Source organism: Pseudonaja textilis, chromosome 3 (assembly GCF_049901715.1).
Source record: "Pseudonaja textilis isolate UNSWEBS1 chromosome 3, rPseTex1.2, whole genome shotgun sequence".
Taxonomy (NCBI): Eukaryota; Metazoa; Chordata; class Lepidosauria; order Squamata; family Elapidae; genus Pseudonaja; species Pseudonaja textilis.
Window position 1 is genome coordinate 63,263,324 of NC_141992.1, and position 17,344 is coordinate 63,280,667.

Sequence of the window (17,344 nt, forward strand, 5' to 3'; positions counted from 1 at the left end):
GTACCCACTGGGGTTCAGAGGCATTTATAGAAATCAAAATGATGTTGGAGGCTGGTTCTTTCTTTGTAGCATTATACCTTCATAGCTCTTTTACATCAAACATTTTTTTCATGTAAGAAGTTGGGATAGGAAATCTTGATAAAGTGTCAGTAAAGGTATCTCTAAGTACATTAGCATCTGGGAGACATCATACTGAAAATCCAGCTTCTCTGCTATGGAATGAATGTGGATTGGGGTCATATGAAATTGCCTGGAATGGAACTGGACCATTTGTTCACCTCTTAGCAGCATCTCCTCCATTTTTGTCAGTGGTTGCTAAATCTAGAGAATCCTGGGATTAGAGTTAAGCTCTTTTTGATGTGAAACAAGATATTTCCATCATCTCTGCCTTTTTTCCCATTTAACTTCTTTTTTTGTATAAGAAGTTTGAAATTTTGAATCCAGTCCTCTAAGCGGTTTCAGTGACTTTTACTCAGACAACAAATAGTTACTTTATTCTTTGGCATTTTTAGCCTTAAAATGATCGTACTCTCATTGTCTGCAGCATGCAAAAGAGGAATGATTCATTGTAAAACTCTGTACTGCCAACAAATACCTTTCAAAAAATTGCACCTGCTCAGCCAAAAGGAGTGTGCTTCCAATAGACATCAAATGTGTAACTCATTATCAGGTGGTGTTTCAGGGTATGAATTTGTAAATGTTCCCAAGGAAATTCATACAAAATAACTCGTTTCAACCACATAAATCAGGAAGGAAGTACTTCATTGTTCATTTTTTTCCCTACATGATGGATGCTACACTGTTTAAAGAGAGCATGGAGAGTGTGCCTACTCTGACAATATACTTTTTTTTAATTAATTCTATACAATTTCAGCACTATAGACTCCTACTTGTCATTAGCCTGGAATACAGCTTTATAACAAAATGGAAACATACTCTTTGTCCTTGCAATCACTACTCGGAATTATCTCTTTTCATAAAAAACTGGCTTAACTTAATTTTGACTGTGTATTCTTATATATTCCCCCTTCATTATTGCTTTCCAGTCTTTTCTTCTCCTCTATTGCTGTTTACTTAATCAAAATCAAAACTGGCAATGTTAAGTTTCTTACGTTGTTTTTAAATAAAAAATGCAGCATGAAACCCTTGAGATCTCGAAATAAAGTTTCTCATTTTACATTAGGCACACATTTCTTAATTAATTTTTATTATTATTACTCTGTAAATAAAAAAAAAACCTCTTTCCTTCTGGAACAGGCTGTCATTGGACAAAACTCCACACAAAATAATATAGTACAGGTTTGTTCAAAAAGAAAAAGGGAAAGGAAAGAAAACATGTATTCTCATAACTTTATCTTTCTTTCTAGTTTGTTGCTGCTTAAAAGCAACACTGAGAAACAGAAAAAGAAATACTGCTTCATGAAATATTTTTTTCCTCCTTGACAGCTTTTGAAATCACTGCATTCCCTGCTAGAAAAAGCATTTGCAAGTACATTCACATGTATATGCTTACATGTAAGCATATACTCAGAGGTGGCATTCAGCAGGTTCTGACCAGTTCTGGAGAACCGGCAGCGGAAATTTTGAGTAGTTTGGAAAACCAGCAAATACCGCCTCTGACTGGCCCTGCCCACATCTCTTCTCTGTTTCCTAAGTCTCAGCTGATTGGATAGCTGATTTTGTTTCCCTGCACAGGAGAACAGAGCTGGAAAGCAGGTTAGTGGGGTGGGGAGGGAATGGGATTTTGCAGTAACCTTCCCTGCCGCACCCACCAAGCAATGCCACGCCCACCAAGCCACGCCCACAGAACCGGTAGTGAAAAAATTTGAATCCCACCACTGATACAAATATATATGTACACACAAAGGCCTAGTCTGATGGGCCCAAAAAGTTACCATCCTTTGTATGCCTCATGCTTTTTTCCAGGCTTTCTCCATGTGGTTGAGAAATGAACAAACTGGGGACCATTTAGGAATTTCCTAAGTGTACACACTATTGGCAATTAATTCCTGCATTTTCCACACACCAATTTTCCTTGCTAATATATCTTATGGCTCAAAATGTTTTTTCTCATGGAAAAGAAACATTGCGCTCTCTTACTTTAATCCATTGTGTCAGTAAATAATTAGATGCGGACAAATACAGTGAATAAAATCTTCCATAGCTGAGTCTGACTGAAGCACAGACTTGTACATCTTGGGAACATTCAGTCCTTTCCAGAATGCAGACGTTTGGAGCTATTAAAGACCAGATTTTCTCTGATTTATACTGGCACAGCACTGTTGGCTGAAAATAACAAAAGATATGGTATCTGACCTTAAGAAAATCAATAGAGAGTTTGCTGTACATAAAGCCATGAAAATTAAATGCTTGGCAGACACATAAATAGCAGAATAAGAGTAAAATGCAGTTCCTGGAAAAACTCTGACAATTTGCTAGAGTTTGTTTTTGGCTGAGGAAGGATACTACAAAGGCATTCTGTACAATACAAATACTTTTATATGCTTGATTAAGATTTTGGCATGCTTGTTCAACTAACACTTCAATTTTTCAGCATGATTTTAAGTATCTTATCATCTCTATTTTTAATTCGAAATAATTCAAGCTGGATTTCTTTTTCATTTTAACATTTTTTTAAAGCTTAGTTTTGCTCCTTGTTAACAGCATATTAAAGCAGAAAGAGCTATTATAACTTTCCTTCTTTGTCTGTTTCATTAAAAATTTACAGGTCATTATAAAATGCCATTATTGCTGGACTTTTATATTTTAAGCAGTCTCTTGCATGTGTTGAGGATGGAACTGGAAATATCACCAAACAAATAATGTATGGAAGAGCCTATAGTTTTCATTTTCATACTCTATAGAGTGGCTAATTACAATCATATGTTAATATGCATTCAAATGAAATTTAAAAAATAAAATAAAAGCCAGCTTGAGAAATGATCGAGTTATAATGGAGAAATGACAGACTTTATTCTGTACTGAAACTATTGACAGGGACAATACCAATTCTGCTTTCTCTCCTCTCAAAATTGTAATGTGAAAATTTATGAAAATATGGAAAGTTTGGAATACATAAATATCTTTTTATGCATGTGATGTAATTATTAATTAGGATACATTGTGCCTCAGTGAATGACAAAACCAACACTTGTAATTCTGACCATGTGTTCAATATGGCTTTTATATTCTTCATTTTCCATTGACACAATTGGCATTGTAGTACTCCTTGAAATGTGCCATTGTTGGTAATTTTCATACTCAATTAAAAAAATTAATAGAAATATTGTGTTTACAAAGAGAAATCATGTGATTTTTCTTTCTCAATGATCTAACTTAGAGCATATGCAAGATATACAATGGTACCTTGGTACTCAACTGCTTTGAAAACTCATTGAATTTAGTACTCATCACATTTTGACATGAAAATTTTGATTTTTGTTTGATACTCAATGCATAAGCTAGACTTGTCAGTATCAGCTGCCTCATTATGGGAAAGAATTGTTTGGTTGTATACAAGATTAAGGCACTGATTAACATACCACAAAGCATGATAAACACAGCATGGTTTTTAAGGGAGATGGAATGTTTGACAAGTATCACACATCAGCAAATGTGTAAAAAGGGGTGAGTCAGAAATCAATAGTTTTTTCTTTTTTATAGCAGTTTTTACTATTGCTTCCTTTTTTCTTTTTTCTCTACTTTTTAGGTATTTTAATTTTTATTAAATTTGTTTTCTTTATCTCTTATTTCTTTTTATCATAAATGCACACACATATAAATATATTTACCTATTAAATAATAATACAATGGAAATCTTAATATTAAGCAATCAGACTGAAATTATTGCTACATAGCTAGTGCTTTAATGTAAATTGCAGCAGTTTTTTTTAATGTCATATTTAACTTTGGGTGAAACATCAAATAAAGTTACATCTGTAATATTTATATTCTAAACTGCAATTGAAAATTTATTTTTCTTTTTTTATCATCAATAATTCAACCTTTCTAAATAAATTATATACTTCCACTTTACCTTCTGAAACCACTTTCACTTTAGGCAAGCAGTAATATCATCTGGACATTCCTTCCCATTGCCCAAAGACAACCAAAATCTGCCTATAATTTGTAAGATGTTACTCTGAAAATGTTATCATATCCTGTCTCAAAATAATAAAGTTGAAGAATGTCTAAATCATTGAGGGTTTTTTTTAACATATACCGTAAGGCAGTGGTTCCCAAAGGGGATGGTACCTCCCCCTGGGGGGCGGTGGGATGCAAGGGGGGCAGCAGGGGGCTGCTAAGAGGTGGCAAGGAGGTGTTCGAGGCACTGGGTCCACAGGCTCACCCCATTAAGCCCCTTGCACTGCTCCAGTGCAACAGTCAATGGCATCCGTGGATCACCTAGGGGGAGGCAGAGGAAGGAGGGCTTTGACCACATGCCCAATATTCAGGATCCCGCTCAGCCAAGCCCGCCCCTCTTTGTAGTTGCCGTGCCTGACAGCAAGTTCACCAGTACAGGGCAGGATTGAGGAAGCCCAGGGCAGGCTAACGGCAGCACATTGGGAAAGTTTGCTCTACTTTCCCAACATGCTGCCGCTGCTGCATTCGAGGTGCCACCTCCACAGGCACATTGGGAAAAGTTTCCAACGTGCCTGTGGGGGCAGTGCCTCGAACACAGCAGCAGGGCCACACTGGGAAAGTAGAGCAAACTTTCCCAACGTGCCACCACTGCCTGCCCTGGGCTTCCTCAATCCTGCCCTGTACCGGCTCCAGGAAGGAGGGAACAGCACTGTCCTCTACAACATGAGTGCCCCGGGAGTGGGGACAGCTTGGTAGGCTGATCCCTGGTGGGAGGGGCAGCCTGTGAACTTGCTGTCAGGCATGGCAACTACAAAGAGGGGTGGGCTTGGCTGAGCGGGATCCTGGATATTGGGCATGTGGTCAAAGCCCCCTTCCTCTTCCTTCCTACCTGCCTGCCTGTCTTTCTGTCTACCTACCTACCTACCTACCAATATATCTATCTATCTATCCATCCATCCATCCATCCATCCATCCAAAAGGTTTGTCTGTCTTTCTGTCTATCTACCTACCTATACATCCATCCATCTATCTATCTATCTATCTATCTATCTATCTATCTATCTATCTATCTATCTATCTATCTATCTATCTATTTATCAATCTTCCTTCCTACCTACATACCTATCCATACATTCATCCAAAAGGTCTATCTGCCTGCCTGCCTACCTACCTACCTATCAATATATCTACCTACCTACCTACCTGTCTCTCTCTCTATCTATCTATCCATCCATCCATCCATCCATGTTCGAGGCGCCGGCTCCGCAGGCACATTGGGAAAGTAGAGCAAAGCCAGTTTGGGAGGGAGAGAGAGAGGGAGCGAATGAGGGAGGGAGAGCAAGAGAAAGAGAAAGAGAGAGAGAGAGAGGGAGAGGGAGGGAGGGAGAGAGAGAAACCTGATGCATCAGATTGAAATGAGGTCTAGTTTAGACTGAGGCCGTTTTCCACATTGAAACATCTTTGGCTTTTATTAAAGGTTTTGTGGATGAAACATGGTCAAGAGACTGTCAGGAAGCTCTCACATTTTGTTGAGGATTTAAACAGGATCCATTGGACCAGACCTCCACCCTAAAAAATTACTTTTCCCCAATGTATTACAGTGCCAATTCTGAAGAAGGCAAAACCAAAATGTACTGGTAAATTACAAGGAGAACACACACACGCACACACTCCCTTCTAACCCTGCTGGAGCAGGTGATTAGACTAGAATAGATATCTCATTATCTTTCTCCTCCCTCCCTCCTTCTTTATTTCTTTTTCTTTCTGTCCCTTCCTTCCATCTCTCCCTCGCTCTTTGTCCCTTTTTTTCTTTCTTTCTTTCCCTTTCTTTCCTTCTCTCTTTCTCTTTCTCTCTTTCTTTTCTCTCTCTCTCTCTTTTCCTCTCTCAGGGTCACCCCATTGACTTGGTGCATCACTCCGCTCAGACTTGCTTGGGCAGGTCCCTCTGGTGCAGCGGGTTCAATGGGTTGGACCTGCATGGCTGGCACCTAGAATGCAGCAGTGGTGGCATGTTTGAAAAGTAGAGGTCGATAATTTTTCCTGCAAATAATCACAAAAGCTTCTGGGCTGTGCACAAGAAGGGACACACATGTCAATGCAATTCAGCAACATAAAATAAAGAAATGCAAATAAAACATATCAACAAGAATAAGCAAAGCATCTCTGATTAGATTCTATTCACTACTAGAATCTAATCAGAGACACTTTGCCAATTCTAGTCCAATGACTTGCTCCAGCAGGGTTAGGAGAGAGAGAGTGTGTGTGCATGGCTGTCAAAACTCCAAAAACAGGTCAAGTAGCTCTGGGGAGGCCAGTCATAAATTAGGAGACTTGCTAAACAACCAGCCATTAAGTGAGGACCACTTGTATTTGGTTTGCCAGTCACCTGGCCACGCTCACCCAATCACATGCCCACCAAACCACACCTACCCGGTCTTGTGACCACGAAGGCACACCCAGCCAGCAAGCCACGCCAGCCAGCCACGTGACCAGCAAGCCACGCCCACCCAGTCACATGACGAGCAAGCCACACCCTCAAATTAGGCCACATTCACAGAAATTTAAATCCCACCCCTGGGTGGGGGGCACCAAGGATGAGTTTGTAGCACCAAGGAGGCAGTGGACTGAAAAAGTTTGGGAACCACTGCTGTAAGGTTTTGTACTGATTTCTATGGAATTTGGACTATTTCATGTTGTAAAAATCTAGCTGTGCTGAAAATTCCACATGCTATTGAAAATCAAAAGAGTTGTAGTTATTTTGCCTTTCTTCATGGCAGATGGCCAGACATTTTCCTAAATTTTGCTTTAAGTCCCAGTTGGGCCATAATTGTAAGAATAACCTGGTATAGGCTATTTCTATAAATCTGGACAAGGCCTCTGTATTAGGCATCTTTTGCAGGTATCCTTAAATGCTGAACCTTATTTCTTACAGAACAGAGACAGAATAGAAAACAACAAAGAAAGGTTTTAATTTAGAATTTATAAACCAAATTTACAATAAATTCAGAAATGTTTTGGAATATGGTTTACATTTTTAAAAGGAACTCTTTGAAGTTTTTTCAAAAATCCCATTTGAAATGATGGGAACAAAGATACACAAATATGCTGTACTCTCATCCTTTTAAAGATGTTGGAAGCAACACGTTGACTTCTGCAAGAGGCAGAATATGTATTTATTTAATCTATTCAAATATCAATTTGTTCCCTGTTTCTGCTTCCTTAGAGTTCCAACTGCATTTTCCATTGAGCCCTCACAGTTCTTTCCTGACCTCGTGTAGCCCTCAACTTGATACACAAGGGTGAATACAGTCCTTGACCTATGAAATGTTAATTCCTAGAGATAACTGGAAATGCTAAAGAATGAACAAGGCACTTCTCTGCTCAAATAATGTAATCATGTACTTATAATCATTAAGATGTGCCAGATGTACATGAGTACAAGAGTTACAGTTAGTGACAGATCTGGAAAATTTGGCTTGCCTAAAAAAACAAAAAAGCTGAGCTAAGGAATGGATCAGCTGGATGGAAACCCACTAAGAAATACCAGGTCTATAAGCTAAAATCGGGGGGGAGGAAGTATTCAAATTAAATCTACATTGTTGTGAAGAAAATTATATGGATGTGGTCATCAAAAGTTGACTTCCACACAGTAACTGTATAAATTAGGGCTGTCAAACTTATAGCCTGTGGCCCAGATGCGTCTCGCACTGGCCATGCCCGGTTTAGTGAAAGGGAGGAAAAATCCCAATACATCACATGATGCCACTGGGGTGACATGAATTTGACACTCCTGGTATAGATATTTATATTTATTTATTTCCAGACCCTGTACTGTAAGCATACAAGCTTTATCTGTACTTTATCACAAAGAATAAGATCATTTAGTATACTGCATTGAATTGTATATCTAACTAGATAATAAATAACTAAACTGTGTGTATTTATATCTACAAAGTCTCCCTGTGATGGATATCAAATTTTGTCAAAATCTTTAGTAGATTGTTGTACTGCATTTCTATGAGAATCTTTCTAGAAATTGTGGTAAGGTACATTTTCCAGTTCAGTAAAATGCTGTTTCATAAATTCTTTATGATTTACAAAGACTATAAATGAAAATTGTTGCTCAAAAATGGACACAAAAATATGACGTCAAATTAAAAGGTGTACAAAGCCATGCAATAGGCTTGGTGGTCTCTGAACTTGGTTGTTTTCTTGCAGATGTTTCATCACCAAACTAAATAACATCATCAGTTTTAGTCATCAGCAACTAGCACTGATGACATTATCTAGTTAGGTGATGAAACGTATGCAAGAAAACAACAAAGGACCCCTCATTTCAACCCCGAGCTACAAATATTCTCCTTTATTGATAGGCATTTTAATTTAATGTAACTAAAGCTTATTAATTACTTCAATGTTAGCATTCTGAGCCAATGCACAGATAAGTTTACTTTTCTGTGTAAAAGATATTTAATGTTTACTTCAATATCCAGTATGAATTGTGAAATACAACAGGTCCATGTGAAAACAATTGTACAGTTGGCATTGGCTCACCAAGTACCATGAGCCCATTATCTTTTTTCTTCTAATTGCTACTAAAACTGTTTAAATAGTGAATAGTACAGAGAAATGGCAAAGAACAGACTTCATATTGATTAATAATAGCCATAATTCTTCTGTTATCATGTACATTGGGCAGTCACCACTAAAAGCTCTCACTGCAACTTTCTATTTATTTAAATAACCAATATGTATTTTTCAGAGATGAGAGCAGCCAGAGCTACATATACTCTGATATCATTTTGCCATTTCCATTTTCACTCTGTTTTCAATTGATAACTGAAATGAAGGATGGATTTCAACTGTGGGTCATTCAGAGGGAGATTCATGAACAAATTTGAGACTGGTTACATGTTTTTTAAGGCTTGTATACTCAAGTGCACATCCAGACAAAAGCATTGTTTGATAAGTTTCAGCTACATTCAGTCCACTTGCACCAGTCATTGTACCTACAGACAGCAGATGCTTACTTGCTACAAGCCCCTTGTTTACAACTTGGTCTATGCTGCCAGTTATGCAGCCTGCTTTGGCGACAAATTTAAAATATTTATTGCAGCCACAAATCTTTAAGCATGGCACATTGTAGTTGAAACTATCCTGCCTAGAAAAAGGAGCCTCAAAAGCTTCTTTTTGGAAACAATCCAGGGAAACAAATTGCAAGTTCAGGGATGAGCCAATCTTTAGATTTCAATCTTTAGAAGATTTCCAAAAGAAGCATGGAGAACCAAGCATGTCTCCAAAACAGCAGAGACAATAACCACAGCAAAAACTGAAGTACCAGAAGTAGACCAATTCTTCAAAATCTCTCCAGATAAGAAGAGGACAGAAAATTAGCCACTTGTGCTCCAGAGGACATCCGTGACATAAATGGATTAGCCATCATGATTTCAACCACAGAAGTGCCTTTAAAAGGATATGCATTTCATTAACTTCACTTTCTAATCACTTTCAGAAAGTGCTTATTTAACCACCTTAAGGCTAACAACAAGTTTGAAAAAAACTACTGGTTTGATCAAAAGAAAAGCCATTTGCTTGAACAAAGAAAAATTAACCATGAGTTTAAAAATTGATTTTAAAGATATGGAAATAAATGGAAAAAAGATAATTAAGTAAAGTACATCAGCAATATGGAAGCTGGGGAAAATAGTATTTTAAATTCTCTTTTAGAAAGAATAGGTAGTACACACTATATCTGAAGAAAAATATAATGGTGAACATACCAATTTAATGTAAAGACTGTATTTTCGAATTCTTATTTGCTTGGTAAATTCTATTTTGTGTATCTTAAACAATCATTTTCTGCAAAACTCTGCAGTCATTAACAAATATTTCCTTCTAAAGCATGGAAATGACTCAATTCTTACCAAAGTTCCAAATAGCTTTATTATTTCTTTTGCAAGAAAATTTCATTTACAAAATTATGCTATTTCCTGTAAAGTGTTTTTGCAAGAGAACAAGAAAAATGGCAAAATATCAGGTCAGAGAATAACAAATAATTAAACTAAAAATCAATAATACATTTTAAAGAATAATATCAGATAAATGATCCATTTAGTTTATACTTTTGGATATTTTTCTAAAATATTCACTTGCCAACCTACAACAATGACAGTGAGTGATAATGTAAGTAGACATTTTTTTATAGAGGCAGCCATTTTGAATTTTGTGTAATTGCAATAGCAGATCAGAAAAGAGTTTTCTGGAAAACAAAATGGCACCCTCTGATTCTCTTCTTCTAAATGAAATTCATAGCAAACTGCAGATGCATAGGACAATTTGAAGATGTGCGACACATCTGGAAAAGATCGTCAATCTGATGAAGTCCTAAAATAGGCATAGAGCACAAGCAAAATAATGTAGGATACTGGTGTGCGTTGTGCATTTAAGTGTCTAAATTTCAAAGAAAAATTATCTCTGTCACAAACACAGTTCATCATTACATGTGTCACAAGGAATTGAAGTTGGAACATATAGATCTTCCTTTAGACATTCATTTACATCTAGCATTAAGAAGTAGGAAAACTGAGTGAAGTACAGCTGAAAACCCACTGAAAATGAATGGCAGCTGTCTGTTGGAATATGTACCCAACGCTCCTTGAACATTGAAGACAACTGGAGAGAAAAGGCAATCTGTGGAAGCAGTTGGCTGATCAGTTCAGAATGAGGAATTGTGTTTTGCAATTTCTCATTTGGAACCCTGCCATGCGAAGTCAGGAAAAGAAATAAATCAATGATTAGGAAGTTTGCACCACATTACTTTTTTCTCTCTTTGCATAACCGTCATCTGTGAAATTGTCAAACTTTAAGAAATCAGTGCATCAGGGGTAACAGAGACCCAGAATCCTACAATAGACATCATTGAGAAAACTACGTGAGTAACCTCAAAGGAGAGACTCTGTGCAGCACAGGGAATCCTCAGTGTGGTTGGATTGCAGCTGCAAATACACTGTCTCACTCCAAAAACCTGGAGAGAATTATATAGAAATTGGGTCTCCTTTTATATAAAGCCACTTCCTCTCGAAAGCAGCCTTTAACTCCATGGCTTTAAGGGACACTATCAATGATATAATGCTACTTTTGTTTCCCTTTCTCAAATACTTCTTTTTCAACTTGTCGCAGCTTCTTTGTTCTGGTTTCAGTTAGCATCAATGAACTGGCTCCGAAAGAAGGCAATGGAACTCAAACTCCAGTGAAAAGATAGAGTATTTGGCCTAAAGTGTTGAATACTAATCCCAATGGTGATCTTTTGAAATGCTAAAGAGAGAAGATACTACAATTGAAAGATGTGCTCACTGTTTACTATTGTTTGCATGATATTCCAGCAAGCAATAGAAAATTGCACAAGCTGTTCTTCATATGCTATGCTCCAGTTATGTATTGGAAGACCTTTTCTGGAATATTCTCCAGAGTCTCATTTTCAATCTCACAGTCTTTCTTTCACTGGCTTCTCACATCATACCAAATGTGGTCCAGTTCTGTTCAGTTTTGGAAGAGTTATCCAGCAGATGGACAAAAAGATAGATAGATGCCCCTTTCTGGCCTGCTTAACATATTTTCTTCCCAAGATTTCTTTGGGTTGGGAAGAACAAAATGCAAAACCATCTCAGAAAGAAATAAAATGGGAGAAAAATTAACTCTTGTTTATGCCCTAAGTAATGTTCTTCAAAAGGCCTGCAATTAGATTGTCATCTTCCCTTCATTCTCTGGACTTGAACCTCTTTCTGTAAGCTATTGCTGCTGTTGATTATTGAAAGCACATTCATGTGGAAACCAACAGGTGGCAAGAGACTTAATTGAAAGAATCTTTCAAACAAGAAAGGCACAATTCATTGCATGTACTACGAAGAGTCAGACATGTGTACAGTACTTGGATTATTCTTTTTAGCAACTCTGTTTCCGACAGTGCAGCTGCTGTGAACATAATTGAAAGAACGCAATTGGGATAAGGATGCTTCTTAATATTTGTGCCCATTTACTCACAGGGTGTGAACTTGGATACCATTATGTCCACTACTTCCCAGAAAAAAATAAATGGTACACATTTCCAAATGTAAAGCATCACCAATGTCAATCTTTCCCCTGCATAATGATTGTTGACACAAAACCTGCTTTATTTATTTATTTATTTATTTTTGTTTCAACGGAAGATTTGATAGAGGAAACTAAATCTGTTCCCAGTTATATGACCCAGGGTTTTAATATCTGTACTTCCTTTGCTTATCTTGCCTTTGGCTCTAGTTAAACAAGCCCAGATATCATAATGTCTATGACTGCAACTTAACACAATAATAGCACACAATATTATAATATTTGCACAGCTGCTGTTAAGATTGTACTGCCCAAGTCTGCCTCCTGTGAGTCTTCTATACTCTGGAAAAGAAAAATAAGAGTTTCTAGCTACATGTTAGCTGGCTTTGTTTGATGTTTTTGTTTTGCAATTTTCAATGTGCTACACGGTTTAATAAATTGAGACCCCTGTAAATATTTAAAAAGGAAGATAGATAAACGATAGAGAGAGAGCTAGCTAGCTAAATAGCTAGATTATAGCTAGATGATAGATAAGTAGATAGATGCACTGATTTTAAAACATTTTATTTTTTCCTAGGTTATCCCACTTGATGAATTGAATTATTGTAGGGCTTATGTTCATCTAATAAAGTTATAAGGCAACAATTCATTCCTTAATAATTATTGTGTCCTTAGAATTTATGACCATATCATAGTAAAGATCAGAGGTGGGATTCAATTTTTTTTACTACCGGTTCTGTGAGCATGGCTTGGTAGGTGTGGCAGAGGAAGGATACTGTAAAATCTCCAGTCAGAAGTGGTATATGCCAGTTCTCTGAACTACTCAAAATTTCTACTACTGGTTCTCCAGAACTGGTCAGAACCTGCTGAATACCACCTCTGTTAAAGATAGCTACTCTTCCAACAAATTTGAGCAATGTTTGCTGATATTCCTATGCTAAATATTATAATAAACATCAGATTAGTAAATATCAATCTTATACTGTATATGCAAACATCCTGTAAAGTACATTTACAGGTTACTGTACATTAAGAAATTATGGTTTACATGAACATATAAGAAATTTCATGGATATCTGTGGATCTTTAACATGATTATTATAACTTGTTATTGTTGCTACAATTTGTTCTCAATGAGACTGGTTCCCTGGTTCAGGTCTGATTAGAATTCAGCATTTTAATTTTAGGTTTTCAGACCAATCATTAGATACTGTATGATCAAACTATATACTTTTTAAAATCTGCAGATAGTAGGTTATGATTTAACATCTCCTGCCAGAAAATCTCTGAAGTGATTACCCCCGAAGTAGGTATTATGCTTCTACCAAGCAGAACCCTTTAGAAATTTTATTATAAATATATGTATTTATTATAAGTTGTAAATTAACAATTGCAATATGATTGTTTTTTATTTATTTATTACACTTACATTACACCCATTTTGTCATAGGCAACCTTAGATGGCTTACAAGCATTCAATTAAAATAGAATGTTAAAACAATAAAATTTCCCATGGGCGAATAGGCGGCAATATAAATTAAATAATTAAATAAATAAATGGAGATCTTAAATTAAAATTCAGTTAAAATAAAATTGACCAAGGTAGAGATAAAATGCATGTGGGGGAGATGGTGCAATGCTATATAATCCATTAGTCACCTTCAAAAATCCGCATTTAATGGTATTGTTTACATTAAAATAATGTTTCACAATTGGGTAGTTATTCTTAATGAGGAATCTCTGAATCGTCATCCTACAGATAACCAGATTGATTACAGCATTTATTATCCCTGAAGTTCAGGAAAAATTAGTTGACAAGATATAATAAAAATAACTCCCACAAGATTACAGGGAGAAGAGATAAAGCAGGAAAGAAAGAAGAGGAAAAACAAGCAAGCAAGCAACCAACGAACATAAGGCACACGGGGATAGTATTCTACCAGTTCAGACCAGTTCTATAGAACCAGTTGTTATGATTCTGTGCAGTTCGGAGAACCGGCAAATCGTGCCTCTGGTTGGCCCCTCCCCTCCCCTCCCCTCCCCTTTCCACCTGCCTCTTGAATGGGTATGGACCCATTCAATCCTTATCACGCATGCACAACATTGCGCACATGCCCAGCATTGCTGACTACATTCTCCCCCGCCCAGTCACTCCTTAAGGTATTTCCTTTTTTTCTCCCGACAATCAGCTGTTCCAATGATCAGCTGTGCCAGGATCCCCCTCGCTGTCTTACTGCTTCTCCCAGGAGGCTTCCCTGAGGCCCAGGAGGCAAAAAGGGGCATGCAGGGGGTAGTGTTGCACCCCCCCTCACGCCCCATGTTTTGCCTTCCTGTGCCTCGGGGAAGTCTTCTGGTAACAAAATCTCCCCCCAGGAGACTTCCCTGAGGCCCAGAAGGCCCAAAAATGGAGCGCAGGTGTGTGTGCTGTGTGGTCTCCCCCCAAGCTCCTTTTTTGCCTTTCTGGGCCTCAGGAAAGCCTTCTAGGAGCAAAAAGCCCCCCTCAGGAGGCTTTCCTTAGGCCCAGGAGGCCCCAAAACAGAGCGCAGGAGGGGGTGCTGCAAAAAAAAAGTCATGCCCATCTAGCATGGCCATGCCCACCTAGCCACACCCACAGAACCGGTTTTTTAAAAAATTGAATCCCACCCCTGAAGGCATCCATTCTTAAAAGTCTATCTTGGTTTTCATGTTAATCATTTTGAGGAGACATAGATTTAGGAAAGAAGGAAGCCAATAGAACTGGTCTTGCAAAATTAGTGATATGATCTCCATTGACCCACTTCACCTTCTGAAATAGTTGAGGGAGGGAAAGGGAAAGGGAGAGGGAGAGGAGGAGAGGGAGGGGGGATAGAAGAAGGGAGGGAGGGAGGGAGAGAGAGAGAGAGAGAGAGAGAAGGAAGCAAGCTTTGGGGTTTTGTTAGATGGTAGCATTTTTATTAGATGACCACTGAGGAAAAGGCAAACTAATGGGCCTAAGCCCCCAGGCCAAGCTGACATGCTGTGTTTTACACTTCTACCTCTTCAATGCCACCCATCTTGCAGTTCAGAGAACTCTCATTGGCTCTTAAACTGATAGTCCAGTCTCAGAAAGAAAAGCAAAAGCATACACACATTTAGGATATGCTAAAAAAAAACCCTGCTATGACAGTTTACCTGGGTTGGTTTAATATTCCTCAGCAATAAAGATGATGTTATATTCTGGGTGGGCCTAACACCTGCCTGAATATTTTAATAAAGACATCGTTTTGGATTTTAGTGCTCAGGAAACACTAATAATATTAGAAGCAATAGTTATTGCAACATCTAAATCACATAGCATCTTAAAGCTAAAAGAATTATCACAATATATATATATCTTTGTATTACAGATTACAACATCATACTGAAGAGCTAAATAATGAAGTTAGCATATGTGTATACACAAATAGGACAAGACACACAATGTTTACGAATGAAATTTAAAAAGTGCGTCTGAAAGCATATATTTGTGCACGCATGTCTATATCTTTCCCTCTCTTTTTCTCAAAAGGTTGAATAAGCCAAATATTCAAGAATCTAATAAGGAAAAATAAAACTATTGGACAGCAATGTGCCTGTGGTTGAGGTTCTCTGGGAAATTCAGTTTTGAGTTTGATTTAATTTGCAATAACAATAATAATGTTTTTGTGAAGAAATGTTTAAATACTTTCACAAAATTAGTATGTGCTATAAAGAGTGTTTCTAACATGCAGGAATGCTTTGCTGTCAATGTCATTGTTGCTTTAAAATTCCAGAAAGAATTTTCTGTGTCTATCTTCCAGGGCTGCCATTGAGGTCTTATTCTCAAGTATCAAGATAAATGAATTCTTCAAAGGACAAACTTCTCATTCTTCATTTCAGCCATCCATCACTGGGGAAAGTCAAATTTCTAAGTATAGCATTAGGCCTCACACGTGTTCCTGATGTTTCATGGCAGTTCACAAGGCCTGGACAGTTTGATTTAACCAGCTGCCTGGAGGAGGGGTGTGGTGTGGATTCATGTCAATAAACAAACCTCTTTGGGATGACAGCCTGCTTCGAGTATCTTGTGAGGGGTTTTAAAAAGTCTTTTATGTGTGCCTGTCTTTTTTTTTTTTTTTTAAGAAACGAAACAGGCAAAACTTGTCTAATGTTGAGGAAAGTTCCATCTCAATTTCAGGTTTGGTCTGGGATGGAATCTACTTCCAGGGAGCAAAACAACAGGATATACATATATTTTTCTTCTTTAGGAACACATGTTCTGTGATCAAGGATAGTTTACCTTCTAGCTGCACCCACCGAATATAATTTATTTTCATATATCAGGTGCTCAGGCCCTCTCAGATTGGTAGAAAAGCTTGGGACATTTCTAATTTTGGAAGCCTCTGGCTTTAATAAAATGTAACTATATCAGCAGATGAAAAGAAAAGAAGATGACATGATTTGGATGTTTTTTTAAATTAAATTTTGACCCCAGGTCCAATTATGCATCTGTCTGTCTTCCCCTCCCCCTTTACTTGGCTATGGGAAAATGGAGGGGTTGCAGAGCACAGATCAACCTCTGTCCCAGCTCAGACAGGACAAGCACCCTTGCAATTTCAAGCCATTATTTGCTTGATAAGATATTTCTGAACCTTAAAAAAAAACCCTAAAAATATTTTAAGGCATTTGCACTTACGCGTCTCCATTATTAGTTACTCTAGTAGAAGTCATATGATCATCACACACATCATGAAGTCATCATACAGATGCCAGAGTTATGTAATTTGTGTCTGTTGGTCATGATGCAATGGATTATGCAACAGGGGTGCACAACTATGGCCCCATTATGACCTGTAGTGGCTCTGGAATTCTGGGAGTTGAAGCCCACAGGTTGTAAAGGGACTATAGTTGCCTAGCTTCATTTGTTCAAGAGAGCAGGACGTACATATTGAAAGTTTGTCAGATGTTTATACCTATTGTTATGCTTCATCCAGTGTTTCTAATGCTATACTGAGATTACAAATAGCAAGACTACTGGTACAACATTGTCACCTTAATTCATTTTAAAGTTCAGAAGTTTGGGATGATCTCTTATGCACAGTTAGGGTACCCATTGCTGTAGAGTTTCTAGAATGTATCTACTAGAGTTATGATGAGGACTTCGTGATGCTTTGGGACTATCCTATTCTGATGAGTT

General features: G+C 37.6%; 1 long non-coding RNA gene across 1 annotated transcript in view; it reads left to right on the forward strand.

Moving 5' to 3' along the window:
• The window catches only part of LOC148126142 (uncharacterized), a 31,169-nt gene extending 14,955 nt beyond the window's left edge, over positions 1–16,214 (forward strand). Inside the window, exon 2 of the long non-coding RNA XR_015742567.1 lies at positions 15,969–16,214. This is a non-coding gene — a long non-coding RNA (uncharacterized LOC148126142). The remainder of the gene's footprint in view (positions 1–15,968) is intronic.
• The last annotated feature ends 1,130 nt before the right edge of the window (positions 16,215–17,344 follow it).